The 18,146-nt window shown below is 44.0% G+C and overlaps 1 non-coding gene across 1 annotated transcript; it reads right to left on the bottom strand.

Annotated features, from left to right (window-relative positions):
* Positions 1–14,578: 14,578 nt before the first annotated feature.
* LOC138496860 (U6 spliceosomal RNA) lies at positions 14,579–14,685 on the bottom strand. The gene has a single exon (XR_011278321.1). It is a non-coding gene; the product is annotated as a U6 spliceosomal RNA (small nuclear RNA).
* Positions 14,686–18,146: the final 3,461 nt, after the last annotated feature.

An 18,146-nucleotide genomic window follows, 5' to 3' on the forward strand; every position in this document is an offset into this window, starting at 1 on the left:
GATGGGATGGTCCGACGACGTATTCCCTATCGCTCCCTCCCTGCTACAGAATTTCTTATGCGATTGCAGCTTACGTTTCCGCATGGCTTTGTGTGTCAGGCTGGCAGAAGACTGGTGCCACACGTTCTGGGGAAAAAACTACAACTGAGGCTACGGGCGTCGTGCATCCTACTTATAATATCCAGTGACGTCGGCCGTCGGAGGAGGTCCTAGAGGGCGTGCGTATCGACGTCATCGACGCAGGACGCAGACGTCGAAGATTTTCCGAAGCAGCACAGCTGTGGTCATTACTGTTATAGATATGGAATACGTCGTCGGACCATCCCATCGAATGAAAGTTACCAGGTAAGAGTAACTTGTTCTTCTTGGCAAAGCCGTCAATAAAACGGCGGTAAAAATTGGCAAACCCTAACACGGTTTGGACATCCTTTACAGAACCTGGAGAGGGCCAGTCAGAAATAGCCTGTACTTTCTGCTTGTCCATTGTAATTCCCTGGGGTGACAGGATAAACCCCAAAAACTCTACTGTGGTTTGATGGAACTGACACTTTTCGAATTTTGCTTACAGTTTATGCTCTCGTAGCCTCTGTAATACAGTCTTTACATGGCCCTGGTGTTCTTCAGCATTGTGCGAATAAATGATGTCTTGGGGCAAAGGGAAATGTGACCCAAACAATGAGGAGAGGCAAAAGTGCTAGTATTCCACAAGAAAGGGAAAGATGGACAACTCCCCTCCGCTTACCGCCCTATAGCCTTAATTAATCTGGACGCAAAGCTGTATACTAAGATATTAGCAAAAAGACTGGCCCCTATTCTTCCTAGGCTAATCCACCAGGAACAATCGGGCTTTATTCCAAATCGTCTGACTCATGATAACATCCGAAGGGTCATCCATTTGGTCGAAAAGATAGGCATTAAACAAACCCCAGCTGCATTAGTAGCCCTAGACGCAGAAAAAGCGTTTGATAGAGTAGAATGGTTGTACCCTTTCCAGGGTTTGCAGAAAATGGGGATGGGTAAGGCCTATATAGACATGATCAAGGCCAACTACAACTCCCCGTCCATAAGGATTGCGGTAAATGGGGGGCTGTCGGATAAGGTTTACCTAGGAAGAGGGACGAAGCAAGGCTGTCCGCTTTCCCCCCTCCTATACACTATATACTTGGAACCACTATTGGCCAAAATTAGGGAACTCACTGAGCTCAAAGGGATAGAGATGGCGGGGCTGGACCACAAAGCGGTGGCATATGCCGACATCCTAGTGGCCTTAGGAGATCCAGAGAAATCCCTCCCATATTTAATGGAAATTATAGAAGGATTTGGAGAGGTATCGGGGTTAAAAATAAACCAGCAGAAATCTGAGATGCTGGTCCTAGCAGGGAAGAGATCAGAGCGAAGGCTGCAGAATACCAACTGAAAATAGCGACTTCAGGCATTAGATATTTGGGAATTACACTAACTGCGCAGATAGAGGAACTATATACCTACAACTACCCTCAAATTCTTGTGAAGGTCAAAGACGATTTGCAAAGGTGGAACCCGTTAGCGATCTCTTGGTGGGGCAGAATCGCTGCAGTGAAAATGACAATACTCCCCAAACTAATGTACATATTCCAGGCTCTCCCGATAAGACCCCCATTAGGCTTTCTTCAAGGCACTCGGGAAAGCGGTCTCAAAATATGTCTGGCAGGATAAAACCCCTAGAATCTCTAATGCGGTCTTGACAGCACACCGAAGGGAAGGGGGATGTGCTATGCCGCACTTCAGGAAATATTACGATGCGGCCCAGCTCTGGGTACTGAGGGAATGGATCCCCGAACGGGGGGAGAAAATCTGGGAGAGACAGGACAGGGCAGTCGCAACAACATCTACAGACATTTGTTATGGATCAACAAAAGATTCAGACATGTCAACACACACATTAGTGAAATACTGAAGACAACACTGGGGGTGTGGGACTCCGCTAAGAAAAATGAAACCCTGACCAAGGATCCCGCCCCGTTCATGCCCTTGTTTGATAATCCAGAATTCCCCCGGGGATGGGAAAAGGGGACTTTCAGTAAATGGCAAGAAGCAGGGTGCAAGATGGTGGGAGATATGCAGCACGGCCAACAGATAAGGTCATTCGAGGACTGTAGAGCTCTATTGAACCTAACCGCAAAAGACTGATACAAATATGAGCAGCTACACCACTGGTTGAGCACCCCACGCATGAAGGAAGCTCTGTCCAGGGAGCTGACCCCCTTTGAGAGCTATATAATGACGCACACTGGTACGCGCATGTTTGTTTCCACCACGTACAAGTTTCTAAACGCACAAAAGGAACCCACCACATGGCAATACATGAAGAAATGGGAGAAAACACTAGGCTATACCCTTCCCAGGGAACGGTGGGAATACATATGGAGCCTGATCCCAAAACTGACGAGAGCTATTCAAATAGGAGAAATGTGGGTACAGAAATCCCCTCCACAGGCAATAGACTGGACGCGACGAGCCTGGACACATTTGACTATGGAACTATTAACCTAGAACATTCAAGGGGAGCACGGGAAATTTAGAGACGATTGGGGAGTAGTGTTGGACTATCTGCAAACAGACTATAATGAACAATGGTGCCCACATAAAATAAGGATATTGGACTTATTTCAGTGAAAGCGGAAAGATCCTCACAGAGAAGACATGCACGGATAGAGTCCGGTTCGGTCGGGGGTGGGGGGATTAGTTAATAAGTTCCGGTTGAAGTGGTGTTTATTTTTGTATGTAATGATCTTGATGCATCGTACTAAAATTTAATAAACAAGTTTATAAATAAATTAAGATGTCATCAATGTATACGATGGTGAATACATCTAAGCAGCCGCGCAATACCTCATCTAGGAAGTGCTGGAATGCTGCTGGGGCATTGTATATCTCGAAGGGCATGACCTGATATTCGTACAGGCCGAACTTTGTCCAAAAGGCTGTCTTCCATTCATCGCCCTGTCTCATGCGTACCAGGTGGTGTGCTCCACGTAGATCTAATTTCGTGTATACGGTGGATCCCCGCACCTGGTCCAATAACACCGGAATTAGGGGCAACGGGTAACGATTCTTGATGGTAATACGATTGATTGCCCTATAATTGATGCAGGTTCTTAGGTCTCCCCTTTTCTTAGGTATGAAGAATAAGGGGCAGGAGACAGGAGATGTGGAATGCCGTATAAAGCCATTTGCCGGGTTGGTCGCGATGCACTCTTTTAGGTGCTTGTTCTCTGCTTCCGTGAGTGCGTATATCCTACTACAAGGTAGTATCGCGCCTGCTTCCAAGTCTATGCGGCAATCAAAGGTTCTATGCTGGGGTAGGGTCTCAGCAGCCACTTTACTGAAAACATCCCGATACTCCTCATACTCCTCAGGCAGCTCTACTTCCGTACTTCCTCCTATGAAATGAGGACCACATCCCGACACTCTGCAATTGGCCTGGCAATAAGTTGAGTTGAACTGTAGTATGCCCGTGGTCCAATCCACGGTTGGGTTGTGGAGTCTCAGCCATGTTAGACCCAAGATAAATCCGAATTGGGGTGCAGCTATCACGTCGAAATCAATGGTTTCTTGATGCCTTTTCCCACAATCCAGTTGCATGGGCTGTGTTTGCTGGATGATGGGTCCTGAAACCAACGGCGAACCATCCACCGACTTTACTTCCTCCGGCTGCCCTTTTGCTTTCAATGGAAGCCCAAGTCTTTGCGCTACTTGTTCGTCAACAAAATTGCCAGTGGCCCCGGAGTCCACCATAAGTGACACTGGTATGCGCCTTCCTTGCAAATTCAGATGGCCTGCAAGCATTACATGGACTGCCTGGGTATGGTGTATGTTTGCTAGCATCTTTGGGGTATCCTCAGCTCCGCTCGCCCTCACCCCCCTCACGGACGAGCGGGCACGTTTCCTGATGGTGTTCCTTTTACTGGTGGTTTATTAGTGCATTCTCGCACAATGTGGCCCGATTTACCACAATAGAGTCACAATTTATCCCTCCTTTATTTCTCGTCTCTGTTCAAGGGCCCTTGAATGGTTCCGATCTGCATTGGCTCCTCTGTTCCTTTTTCGGGCACTTTGGTAGATCTCTGTTGATTGAGCCGCACAATTGGCTTATTATCCCATTTGCGTCGATCCTGGCGACGTTCATTCTGCCGCTGGTCTTCTAGCCAAAGTGCTAGGTCTATCATGGTAGAGCAGGTCTCTGGCTGCGGGTCGACCTGTGCCACTAAATCTTTCAAATCCTCCCTTAGGCCTTGATAGAATAGGGCCATTCTCTTTTCCTGGGGCCAATCGGTTTCTACGGCTAGCCAGTTGAAGGCAGTAAAGTAGGATACCAAATCTCTACTCCCTTGCCTGAGTGTCAACAATTCTCGATCCTTGATCAGTGTCGCTGCCCTGGGGTTAAATATTTTGCTAAACTCTTCCAGGAATGTATCCCAACTGTACAACAAGGCATCGTCCTTACGGACCAAAGGTGTAACCCATGAAGCAGCATCCCCAGTCAGATAGGATATTACGAATGCTGTACGGGCTTGAGCGGTCTGGAAAACTACAGGTTTAGGCAAGCAATGCAACTGACACTGCATAATAAACTGGTTGAAATTCTGTGGGTCCCCATGATACCTCTACGGGGCTGCGAGGGGCAGCGATGGTTCAGTGGCGACTTGTACTTGCACAGGCATCAGTGGGGGTGGTCTGGGCAAAGGAGTTGCTTGGGCCTGATTCTGGATGGTCAGGGTGTGGACTTGGCCTGCTAAATTCTGATAATCCTGCCTGGTTGATGCCAATTCTGCATTCAGTTCCTGGAGGAGGGTTACTACATCTGCCATGGATGTGCTGCCTGGGCGCCTGAAGAATACGTGGGCTCGCAATTCTGTCAGGTCCTTGATCCGCTTGACTGGCACAGAGGCAGCACAAACACCTACCTCCCCATTGGGTCTTGGCACCTGGGAAGTAGAAACCACAGGCCTCCGCAACCCTCTGGGGAAAGAGGGTTAGGGTCCGTTGAGTGGATGGGTAGAGTGAGTTCAGGGTAACCGGAAAGAGGTTTAGGGAAACGTGATGGATGGGTACAGGGGATTTAGGGGAAACATGCTCCTCGACTCCTGCTCCGGCTCCAGTGGGAGTAATTCCACCCTTGCACACACACACAACCACAATCACTCTATATGTGTGTTCACTATAGTGGGAGGCCTTTGTACTGGAGCCTCTAACCAGTAGGTGACTCAGTAAATACTTCACTACAGCAGCACATAACTTAAACACTGCCACCCTTAAAACACGGGTAGTTCAGTAACTTTCCCTCATTGCTTCATGTGGGCAAGATCCCTCATTTGCGTAGCACCAAGTTCCCCACATTACTTCATGTAGGCAGGCAAGCCCCAAACATGCAAGGCAAGGATTCCCCACATTACCCCATGTGAGGGTAGAAACAAACAATATGCACACAATGTGCAAATACACTTCGCTCTGGCTTCTGCACAAGTTCAAGGCCCTCTGGCCTTTTCGTGTTGGTGGGCCATGGCGCCGTCTCACCGGTTCGTTTCATTCTTAGAGCTTAAATTAGCAAGATACAGTCGGTGCATGTGTGTGCAAAATGCCGTTCCTACGAACGTTCCCTAAGGGGTTAAAACTGGTTACGGGTGCGGTTACTTCACCGTGTGTTTAACTCCGACAACTAGGGTTAATTAGTCATGCAGATCATGCAAGGGGTTAATATGCTTGCTCGATCGCGTTCTCGTGACTCGGGAAGATTAAGCAGTTAACATTCCCCAGTGGCGCGTAGCGCGTCTCCCTCCGACGAAGAAATCAGCTGTTCTCTAAAGTAAAGGACTTTTACTTAGCTTTCAGTTGTACGCAGGGCCTGGGGTTTGAAGCAGGCGGGTGGGCGCCCGCGTAGGCGTGCCTCCAGGAGCTCGCGGGAAACACGTCCTCTCTTGCTGGTAGCCAGCGAGCGGCGCTTCCCGGGCGTGGCTCGCGCAAGCGCACAAGCACGGGTGTGGTCCTTCTTCTCCCAGCAGGCCCGTGTAGCACACGGCCTGCTGAGTAATGTAGTTTTCGGGTGGTTCTCCATCCTTGGCCCTGTTCCTGCAGAAAGGGTGGAGAACACGCCTGGAAAACATGATAGAACACCTAAGGGCTCCCCCAAGGCCCCAATAGAGGCTGCAACCTGCCCCATTGTCCTCTGAACAACCCCAATTGCCCCAGTCCTGACAGTACCTCAGAGTGCATGTGGGCCCATGGCTGGATCAAGGACAAGGCAAGAACAGGAGATGGCTTAAGGTGTCAGCACCCAGGCTGCCCTGTTGCGTGCTGCAAGCAACAGATGTTGGACCATCCTTTAAGAGAGTCTGAGACTGATTTCAATGTTAACTTTGCTGTTGATTTAAGGATTGCTCAACCTTCGACCCAAGTCTAGTTTGCTTGGCTAAACCCTGAAAATCTTTTACAGCTTGTTTTTTAAAACATTTTTTATTTTTTTATTTGTTTGGCTGAATTTCAACCTTTCAAATATTTCATACAAAATTGAAACACAAAACAAATTTTCATCATCCTGATTAAAGATAAAAATTTCATTTACAAAAGTTTTAAAATACGACAAGAATACAAACAATTTTCATATAAGAAAAATTTCACTTTGGCAAAATAGCAGACATAAATTGAACCAATGCAATTTGCATTGATGTTCTACAACTATTTACTACATACCCCCAAATTTCTTCTTCTGTACGATAACAGTAGAGATGTAGTAAGTTCTTAAAATATTTTTGTCGTAGAAAGTTTAACACAGGACAGCTAATTACTAAATGAGATAAGGACTCTGTCTGCTTATTGTTCTTTCAAAAACAACACCACTTTTGACTTTTTGGTACAATTCCACGTCTAGCTAGAATTTCGTTTGTTGGATATAGGTTTAACCGTATTCTCAACATTTGTGATCTGATATGACTTGAAGGACACTTTTGCAGATATTTTTCCATTGCTCCTAAGTTTTTATGACCAAATGTTAGGATACAATAGTCAGCATACTTTTTGAACAGATTTTGCGTATCAATCCAGTCTTGATGATATACCGCAAATTTTGCTTTAGCTGGGCTTAGAATCAACAATTCTAACACTATATTAGCATCGTCCAGTGCAGTTGGAACACACTTATGCAGGTATTGGGGAATTTATCAACTGAGGTGAACAAATAGTGTGCTATAGTATTTAAAATATTTTTCGCCGATGCCCCTATCAGGCATTTTCTAAAGAAGCTACACATTTTCCAAATTATCTGAAAGTAGATTGAGATAGTACCCAATTCATATCGCAAGAGAGAAGTTGTTGTGCAGCTAAGCAATCTGAAGACTGTCTTCCAGATAATACCTTCATAGCGATACCAATATTTTCTTACTTTGGGCAGTTGTGTTTTAGAGCCATAGGAAGCTATTGGAATCAGTTTTTGTTTGTAAAAGGTCATCACATGATTGATGGTAAACTTGCCATATTTACGCAACAAGACGGATGCCTGTGAGGCCAGTGTTCGAATTTTAGCATCTAAAGTCAGTGACTCCATAGAGTTTCCTAGGCTTCCTAAAAACGGCAAGCCTAGATATTTATAACTGTCTACAACAATAAGATTTTGCTTGCCCAAAGACCAACTTAGATTTCTAGTACGTTTGTTAGTTTTATTCTTTTGACAGATTACCACTTGTCTTATCTGTATTAAGTCAGATTATTTTTGACACTGTATTTGTCTAGACAATTAAGCAGGTTCTGCAAACCTCGAGGAGTTTGAGATACAAGCACCAGATCGTCGGCATACAAAAACACATTATTTTTTGAGAGACTATCTTCGGGGCATCACTTTCGATGTCATTGAACGCAATTCCCATGTCTAGAATAAATAAATTAAATAAAGTCGACGCCAAGATGCAGCCCTGCTTAACCCCTCTTTCAGTCTTGATGTGAGAGGAGAGGAGCCCTTCTAATGAGAGCCTTATTTGAATGGTTGTATCAGAATTTAATTTCTCAATTATGGTTTGTAATGATTGAGGGCAGCTATACATTCTCAACTTGTGAAATAACCATTGGCGATCGACCGAATCGAAGGCGCAGCGAAAGTCAACAAATGCCATATAAAGATTTTGGTTGCGACTAATGTATTTTGATTTTAACACGCTGAGTGTTATCATGTTAGGCACAGTGCCAAGACCAGCCACAAACCTTGTTTGAAACGGATCTCGTATATTATAGGTATTCATCCAAGAATTTAGTTCCTTCAACACTATTCGTGAGTATATTTTTCCAGGCGCATCCAAAAGGGCAATAGGCCTGTAACTCTCAGGTTTTTCATGATTACCTTTTTTGAAGAGAGGGATTATTATAGAGTGTTTCCAGGAAAATGGAATAGTTTGTGATAGATTAATTTGCTTGAAGATAGAGAATAGAATGTTCGTCCAGAGCTCAGGGTGTTGTTTGAGGATGTTATTTGACAGTCCATCGGGGCCAAGAGCATTAGATTAACTAACTGTATTGATAAAGTACAGTATGTCTGATTTGTCTATATTAAGATGAAATTGGGCAGACCCATTATCTGTTTGGGCCGCACCTACTACATCTGTACGTGCACAGATTTTACTAAAATACTCTACCCAAACCACTTATGAGACATTTTGAATCTGCTTCAACGTTTGGGAAGAAGAGGTGGTATTATTAATTACTTGCCACATTCGAGCTGTATTCTTATCTTTCATGATTTCAAGCATTTGTTCACCATCAGATTGCAACATATTAGCTTTATGTCTGTATCCAGTTTCTATAGGTTGTTTTTATGTGCTTTAGACTTTTATATCGCACACATATAGGAAGATTTTCTGCCTTGCGCTTTTCACGGCAAAATAGTGTTTTTCTATTCTTTATTACCGGATTGTAAGTATGATTTCTCTGAACAAAAGCTTTTCGTTTAGTATTGTAGGATCACATTTTCTGTATGATGTCATAATAAATAGATGCACTGGAATCCTGATCAGATTTCGGGTTATTAAATGCTTCATTCAGCAGATGGCCTAGCTGTGAGATGGATTTCTCAGTCCATCGTACTCGATTAATACTATTTTTAGCAATTAGGGTACCCAACCATTTCTATATGTCTGTTGTCATACTGTTGCAGGCCACTGTAAACATAGCATGCTATGGTCGCTGCACACCGTTCTTTCAATTTTGAACAATTCAATTTTCGAAAATAACTTGCTGCCTACATATATGTAGTCAATGATTCCTGCAGAGCCTCTTTGTGACCAAGTCGGTTGCGGAGGACAATCATGAGGGCCAGACCCATTTAACATCATTAAGCCTTGTGTTTTCATCAAAAGATCCCAAGGAGTTCTTCTAGCCTGTTCAGAAGTTGTGATGTGATCGAGACAGTATAAATTTAAGTCTCCAGCTATTATCGTGTGGGCAATCTTAGGAGCAGAAGCAATACAATCTAACATGGTTGACACATTGTTAACAAACTCCTGACATACTGGAACCCGGTAGGGATTGAAAAAGTTGACCAGAGCATATAAGATGGTATCGATGGAAACAATTGTCAATTCAGAATAAGGATTCTGAGAATACATGTGGATTATTGATATATTTGCACTGATTTTTGTGCTTGTAATGAGGCCAGCTATTGGATGTCCTCTTGTGCCCTTTAAAGCAGGGGTAAGATGTATTTCATGATCATTCCACACTAATGCATCTGTAATCCATGTCTCCTGTAACATAATTATACTATATTTTAATAGTTCGCAGTTTTTATTATTGATTAGATGACGGAAACCACAAGTATTCCAGGACACTAAGGAGATTACTACGCTCTCATCCATATGCTCTAGTTAACTTCTGGACTCTACACAATTGCATACGCAATTCTGGTTTGTACGTGTCCTTGTTTCTTGATTGCTATTGTTTAGACACCATGACACCATTTTTTGCCCACCTCTTTCGAAAGTGGAGTCTCATTTACCATTTCTTGAGGACCAGAAAGCACAATAAAGCCCATTTGGAACAGCTCATCTTTAGACTGCCATATAAGATTTCAGACCACTCTTGAGCGAAACCATAATCTCACGGTACTTAGAAAATTTGTATTCATGAACTCCACTTGTTCGAATCTGAACTATTAATATCATCAAGCAGTGCGACATCTGAGAATAGTTCCATGATACTATGACGATTTAAATCATATTGTGGATAAGGGTCAGGCCGACATCCAAGAATTAAAGATGTTAGATTTTTATAGTTTACATTTGTTCAGTTCAACTCCTTTAAGATCGGGGAATTTTTGGGCGGTTTTATGGTAGACGGTTTTACACATTCTTTCTCAGCTTTTTTTGGTAGCAAGGCCTGCATCATGCGCGCGATTTCAGCACCAGGACTCTCAGATTGAGTTGAAGGTCTGTTTTGACCAAAATTACTACAATCTCTAGTGTCGGTAGGCATGCTGGGATTCGCAGATGACTTGTTACCAGATGGATTTATAGTAGGGCTGAGTAGCTTGCTTGGTTCAGTCACAGCTTGTTTCGAAGTTAGAGATATAGAGTTCTGTCTAGTACTTATATTCGTAGTTCCTTCATTTGAGACAAGAAGTCTATGATCTAAATCTCCTCCATTGAAGGTGACAGGCGCTTTTAGATCTCTTTGGTTAGAGAATTGGGACATATATGCATCAACTTCTCTTCTTATCTCCCTGCGACGTAAGTCACTTTGTTTTTGATTGGCACACTGCAGTGGAGTCAGGGGCTGAGGAAGGATGAGACTAGCACCAGAATTAGATGGTTTGGGTTTAGTAGAGTTAGAATGTAGTTGAACATCTTTGACATCCAAGGGCTCATAAGGAGTCGCCACTGATTCCGGAATTCCTAAGACCCTTAGCTTTAGTTTTCGCGCTTGTGCCAACAGCATGTATTTTTTAGAGACAGCAGTCAACGCTATTTGACAAGTAGTGACTGGTGCCTTAAGGGTCTTTATACATTGTTTAGAGGCAGCTGACATAGGATGTTTCACCCCTTTGATGTTTTTAGTTTTTTTAGCCATTTTACTAGGTCCTTTTTTTAAGCTACTTTGCTTTTCCGCATGATCTGCTTTGGAAAAGATTGTATAGGCAGTTTTTGCATTTAATGCTTTCGTTGTTCCCTCACTGTCAATCTCGTCCAACACCACTGTCTCTTTTTGGGTACTCTGCAGTCGATCAGTAATGATGTTAGGGAAGCAGGCAGCGAAGATACAGCTAGAGCGTTAGTAGTGTTCAAACATTCTGTAAGATTTTTTTATGGGTGAGGAGGCTGTATCGACACCCTTTATATTACCCAGTTTACTACATGGGTTTGTTGGCACTTCACTACTAGAAGGCTGTATTACATCATGGGTTGCCTGCCAAGCCAATATAGATATCAGTTGGCTACTTTGTGTGTTCAGTTTATCATTCAGCGCGTCAGAGTTTAATTCAGGTCTTCATAGTGGTTTGCATAGCTTCAAATGTCACAGCTGCCAATTTAGACATGCCGTCATTTGCGTGTTGCATCTGATTACCGTTTTGCTGGCGTGGAGTAGGGCCAGAAAGGAAGATACTGCACTTCAGTTTCGATAAGTAATTTCCGATATGCTCGGTGAGAAAGATAATTTTTCCATTAGTGCTCAATTAGAGGACTCCAGGTTAGAGGCATTTAGGTCAATAATCAAACTAGCATCAACATTCTGAGACTGTTGCCCCACAGTTTCGACATTAACTGGAGCCACAGATTCCCCTCTTAGAACAGTACTATCAGACAGAGAAATGTTACATGCCGTTATTTCAATTACACCTTGTTCATCAGCTGCAACATAGGGAATCTCTCTCTCATTTGTACCAATTTTTGTCGAAGTATCTTGCAATACTTAATTCTCTGTGATTGGCTCACGGGGCACAGTAGGCGAGTAGAAAGTTCTAATAACAGTGGAATTACAATCATCCTCATAGTTCCTACCTCACTTTTTGCTGTACGAGCGAGCTCTAGGCGTTGAACAGGCTGGCACTGAGTTTGTTACGTTTCTCCGAGCGTTTGCAGCATTTTCTGTCTCACAGTCCGCCATGCAATCTGAGGCAGTGGCATGTTGGTTCTCAACGTGTACAGGTTTTGCATGCTTAGAACTCCAAACCTCCACGCACTTAGCTTGAGAACTCACGGCACACTCTAGACGAGGCTCTGCTTCTCAGAGTATCAGAGTGTCAGGGCTTAATTACTATTGACCTTTCAGCACGATATTCGAGACCAACGCAGGTTGGCAAACAAGAGCAAAAAGGGGGGGAAGAGGCAAGGGAGGCAGTAGCACTACGGATAGACGAGCACTCTGAAGCACCGGGACCCTGCAACGTTGCGGCGAAGCGGCAAAGCAGTGCTTTCCAGGTGCTATATGCTCGGTGCGCGCGACTGCCTCCTTTTGTAGGTTGTAACAGAAAGGGCGGAGCAATAGCTCACACGATGCAGGTAATCTAAAATAAGTAAGACATAAGTATAAGTATAGATGTAATGACTCAATATATAGTCAATATATAGTCACTTTGTCCCAAAGCAGCGAATCTTAGGTAGTTTTGGGTGATTTGCAGCAGATAGGAACTATACCCAAATCGCTTTCAAAGAACAGCATCCAAGCAGCAGCAGAGTCCGGTGCAAAGCGGTGCTTTCCAGGTGCTTTGTGCTCGGTGCCCGCCCGCCCAATTACAGCTTGTATTGGTGGGAGCTGATGTGAGTTTATAAAGAGCAACGGGATATGAGGCATGTGTGCCACAAGATGCAGGTCTAGGATCTTTTATATGAAAGCCACTTTGGAAAACCCTACTGAGAGCAAAAGGATTACACAAAAGGAAAGGGGTCAGTGGGTCAAGGGATAGCACATATGACTGTGAGTCAGTTAATTGTAAGTCCAAATCCTACCCGTTTAGATATTTGTCCAGCCATTTTGTTTAATTTCTTAACAGATCCATTCCTATGTACCTCTGTGCTTTCAACAGAGTTTTCATTGTAAGGGAGGGACATACAGTATGCCTTAAACATTCCTGGGCAGGGAGTCTATGTAAAAGCAAGAGTAGCGCACAGCTTAATAAATAATCAGCAGGACACTCTAGACCTTCCCCAAAAAACAAAATTATTTCTCTGCATGTACGTGCGTTGAACAGCACAAGTAGTTTGGTTAATGTCAGTGGATAAATGTCACTTTCCCACAGCGCAGAACAAAATCACTTGTGCAGGCCCCTTCTGCAAAAGCATTACCACTGTAGAAAGCAGTGAAAAGGTGAGGTGTGCAGTCACCCCCGACCCTTCACTCCCCTGATGGGGCCACAATCGGCCAAGGACCTCTCTATGAGAACTGAGGGTGGAATTTTTCTGGAGCTCTGTAACTTAGGGGGACATGGCAAAAGGGATCCTCAATCAAAGGCCCAGCGCCTTTGCTTTATGGCCTGTCCGAATATATCTGTTCTTCAAATTACCTGCTGCTGCCCAGGTGTCAGCTGGTGAGATGGAATGACCTCCCAGGAATGATCCTGGCAGATGATTTGCATAGGCACCCCCCCCCCCCCTCTCTCTCTTTCTCTCTTAGCCCTGCTTACGCCACAGTAGCAAGTATCTGGGGAAAATATAGTGGTCGAGGTGGGGTAGCAGTAACTAGCAACTCTGAGAAAGTAAATCTGGGGTGCTTGGCGACTTGTGGGGAACAACTGCAGAGCTCAGTGCCCAGAACTTTGTGGCACAGGGAGGTCTGTGGGATTTCAGTAACTTGGAGACATGCAACCTCGTTGGGAGTTCTTCAGGTCTCCTTCCTTGCATGTTCCAAGCAACTCAACAAAGCATCAACAGGCTGAGATACCAGCCACAGAGCCCCTTTCCACTTGATTAAAAGCCTAAAATATTTTCCATGCAAACACAGCCTCCGAATACCATATTTTCGTTGTTTCCTCTGTCTCTCTCTCTCTGTCTCTCTCCCTCCCTCTTTCTCCCCCCCGCACACCACCCTCTCACTCTTCCTCTACCTACCATTAATTTGAGGTTTTCATGCACTGCAGCACATTGTGACAATCATATTTCACAATGGGGCTGTTTGAAAGTTACAGAAATCAAAAAAGAAATCAACCAACTAAAAGCAAACAAATCTGGAGTACACTGGTCAGCCCCAATTAAAGATTAAGGCCTAGAAGCAAGTAAAGCTGTAGTTCAGAGCGATGTTTGCAAATAGCACCTTAAAGCAGTTTATCCTGGAGTGCACAACAAGGGGGATAGTGATAATACTGAGTTTGGTAGAATGGGATAAAAAAACAAAAGAAGCGTGCCATTTCTAAAAGTACAAGTTAAGAAATTGAGGGGGACGGGGCTGTTCATTCAGTCAATATGACTCACTAGTAAAAGGCTCCTGAGGCATTAGTGTTGAATTTGGCGCAAAATGTATTGTGTTGTCTTGTAATATGTATGAACATACAATTTCAATCTTCATTAAAAAAGATGTATTAAAAAATAAAGACTTGCAAATTAAGAAAGTTTCTGTCCTGTCATGTGCCAAAAATAGTGAATGCTTTACAAATGTGCCTGTCATCCTTTAGAGCAGGGGCCAAATTAATTTTCACATTATCATTCTAATATTACTATATGTGTTGCTGAAGCAAGCGCAAAGGGAGAGTCAATCAAACCATTGATTAGGACCTCTAGTCAAAGGTTTGCCATACCAAATGTCCTTATGTCAGAGGGCAGAAAGTCCAAACACCATTTAGATATCGGGTGGTATGAAATGAAGAGGCAAACAACAATGAATAAGCATTCTTTGCTGCTGTATTGATCTGGTCCTAAAGGGTTTGGTTTAATGCCAATTATATTTAAAGATCTATAGATTCATGCTCCAGGGTGCTTGCAAAATGACACTCCCTCCCCATCACAATGGCTGGGTGATGCAAGCCTGAGAGCATCACAATAGAGCCATAGACATGAGAAAAACTCTGTACCTCTGAGTGTATGTGGGCCCATGGCTGTATCAACGACAAGGCAAGAACAGGAAGTGGCTTAAGGCGTCGGCGTCAGAGGCTGTCCGATTGAGCCCTGTAAGCAACAGATGTTGGACCATCCTTTAAGAGATTCTGAAGCTGATTTCAATGTTAACTTTGCTGCTGATTTAAGGATTGCTGAACCTTCGACCCACATCTAGTTTGCTTGGATAAACCCTGGAAATCTTTTACAGCTTGTATTGGTGGGAGATGATGTGAGTTTATCAAGAGCAACAGGATATGAGGCATGTGTGCCACAAAAAGCAGGTCTAGGATTTTTTATAAGAAAGCCGCTTTAAGAAGGGAACTTTGGACAACCCTACTGAGAGCAAAAGTAGTACACAAAAGCTAAGGGGGTCAGTGGGTCAACGGATAGCACATTTGACTGTGAGTCAGTTTATTGTAAGTCCAAATTCGAGGGGATTGGGTCCTCCGACGTATTCCATATCTGACATGTAATCACCACAGCTGTGCTGCTTACTGTCATAGATATGGAATACGTCGTCGGACCATCCCATCGAAAGAATGTTACCAGGTAAGAGAGTAACTTGTTCTACTACCTGTTTCGACATTTTCCAGGCTTTTTGCTTCATTTCTTAACAGATCCATTCCTATGTACCTTTGTGCTTTCAACAGAGTTTTCATTGTAAGGGAGGGACATACAGTATGCCTTTAAACATTCCCGGGCAGGGAAGACTCTATGTAAAAGAAAGAGTAGCAGACAGCTTAATAAATCATCAGCAGGACCCTCTAGACCTTCCCCAAAAAACATAAAATTATTTCTCTGCATGTATGTGTGCCCTACATCCCCCCCATCCCGACCCCCCCTTACCACAAGTATTTCTCTTTACCAAGGGAGGACAAAAAAAGTGCTTACACTGAAATTCTATTTATGGTTAGCAGAACATCCCAGATGTGTTTTAAAAAAATAAGTACAAAATCTTGACTTGGCTGACACTGTCAAACTGAATACCTCCAATTTAGCTAATAAGGAGATACCAGGTGTACCTTGAACGAAGAACAGGATTTTATTTTGCACCTGTACTTGGCACAGGAATTTATTTTTTTAATAGTTTTAACCAAAGACGCATTTGAACTGACACTTTACTTTCTGTCCAATGAACTTTTTTATGAGACTATCTTTTCATTGCTTGTGAAATAGTAATTCTTTCCAATGCCTCCTTGTCAAGCTTAGGCATCGCCAACCAGCTACTTTGGCTGTCGAACATCATTGTCATGGTGCTTACCCCTGGCTATTGGAAAATTAATTCAAGAGAATAGTGATCACTCTATGTTCAATCAGGAACGCAACATTTCATAACATTCCTGAATAGAAAACAGTCCACAATACAGTAATCAATGACTGAGGAACAGTATTACTGGTCTTGTATGCTTAGGAAAACACCATTTGCCACTAAAGATCCTGGAAAATCCCCAGGCAGAACCCTAAATTACACCTGAAAATCGGTGCTCCATTTGTGACCAATTTTTACTGACCAAACATTTGCACTACGTTTCTTAAAAATATTTAGCTCGAGATCCTGAACCCCCTGGTAACCTTTATTTAATCCTTGACTGGTCCTATCTGCATGCAAAAAGGCCTACTGACCACAATCAGTGTTTGCAATTAGGCTTTGTGTAAAATATATTTTGAACAGAGAAAAGAGGCTCCAAATCCTTCATAATTTTGTTTTTTATATTCTTTACCACTTTTTCACCAATGTAACATGCCCCAGGTGCTTTAAAATTAACTATTTGCCATTACATGCCAAAATAATTCTTAAGAAGTAGCCTCCAAAGCCCAGCTGAAGTGATCTGTAAAGCCTACCATGTAATGACCAACATAAATCAATATTATGTCATCGTATTTCTCCATTAAGTTAGCAACATTTAAAAACATGTATCATATTTCATAAAATTCAGAGAGAACAAGTCTAAAACAAAAAACAGTTTTTGCATATTCCAACAACCTATATATTAAGAGCTGATCTTTACAATATATTATATAAACAAAGCTTCCATGCATGTCCACACAGAAAATTAACCAAATCTTCATTGGCTCCCATTTTGCAGGCATACTTTGTGGTTCCACGTGCACAACTTCTTCATTCATTGAGGGTTGGGTAAATGTAAACGTCCTATTAGGATCAGCCTGCTGCATTCTGGGGATCCTATTTCACAGACGTCTTCTTGGACTCGGGTCCTCTCTCCTTCCACCTCAGTGCTTTTTCAATAACATCCATCGTGGGAACACCCACCGAGGAATCCTTTTCTGTGCGCTCCTGGTCCCAGCTGCGAGCCTCAACATTTGCACTTTCCAATAAGGAGTGATATTTGATCCTTTGCAAGTAATACATAGTGTGCTTGTGGAACATTGAGGGGCTGAGTGACTTTTTATGTCTGACTAGGAACTCGCAATTATCACCCCTTTCCAGCAGAACGTGTTGCTCTTTTGACTGTTCCAGGTGGAAGTTGGCCACGTGGGAGCAGATGTGTTTGGTGACTGTCTAATTAACCACTAAACCAGCTAGTCCGTCCCGGTGCACACTGTGCGGCATTGACCTCGGCGCTCGCCACAGGCATACTTGGCGGGAGTGGGTGCCGCCCTTGGTATCCCACCTCATACTTAAACTGGTCCTGCTATATTGTGCCAGCTCCATTCCCGCGACGACTGGTGGCGGCCCCCCCTTGGAAGCGGCCACTTGTGACCCCTTGCACCGGTCTTCCACCCTGTGGTGCTGGGGTTTCCGTCATGGCGAGGGCCGTGCCCAGGGGCTCTCGTATAGCCACACTGAACCCTGAATTGGATCCTGTTGGTCCGGCGCTGTGAGCGCAGTGTGGCGCAGAATCTAGTGGGTCCACGTGCACCGACTGAAGATAGGTTCCTTCCCTGATTGCGGACAGTTGCAGTCTCACCAATTTATACCCCACGCGCTATACCGCTCCGGCGGTTGTGCCCGCTGAACAATTCCACTGGTGATTCTCCCACCTGCACCACACCTGTAAAGGCTAAATTCTTGAACGACTAATGCGCCACGCGCATGCAAGCTTGAAGGAGGACTGGGAGCACAACTCGACCCGGAGAGCGACA

Source organism: Ambystoma mexicanum, chromosome 10, assembly GCF_040938575.1.
Source record: "Ambystoma mexicanum isolate Mex_15411 chromosome 10, UKY_AmexF1_1, whole genome shotgun sequence".
NCBI classification, from domain to species: Eukaryota; Metazoa; Chordata; class Amphibia; order Caudata; family Ambystomatidae; genus Ambystoma; species Ambystoma mexicanum.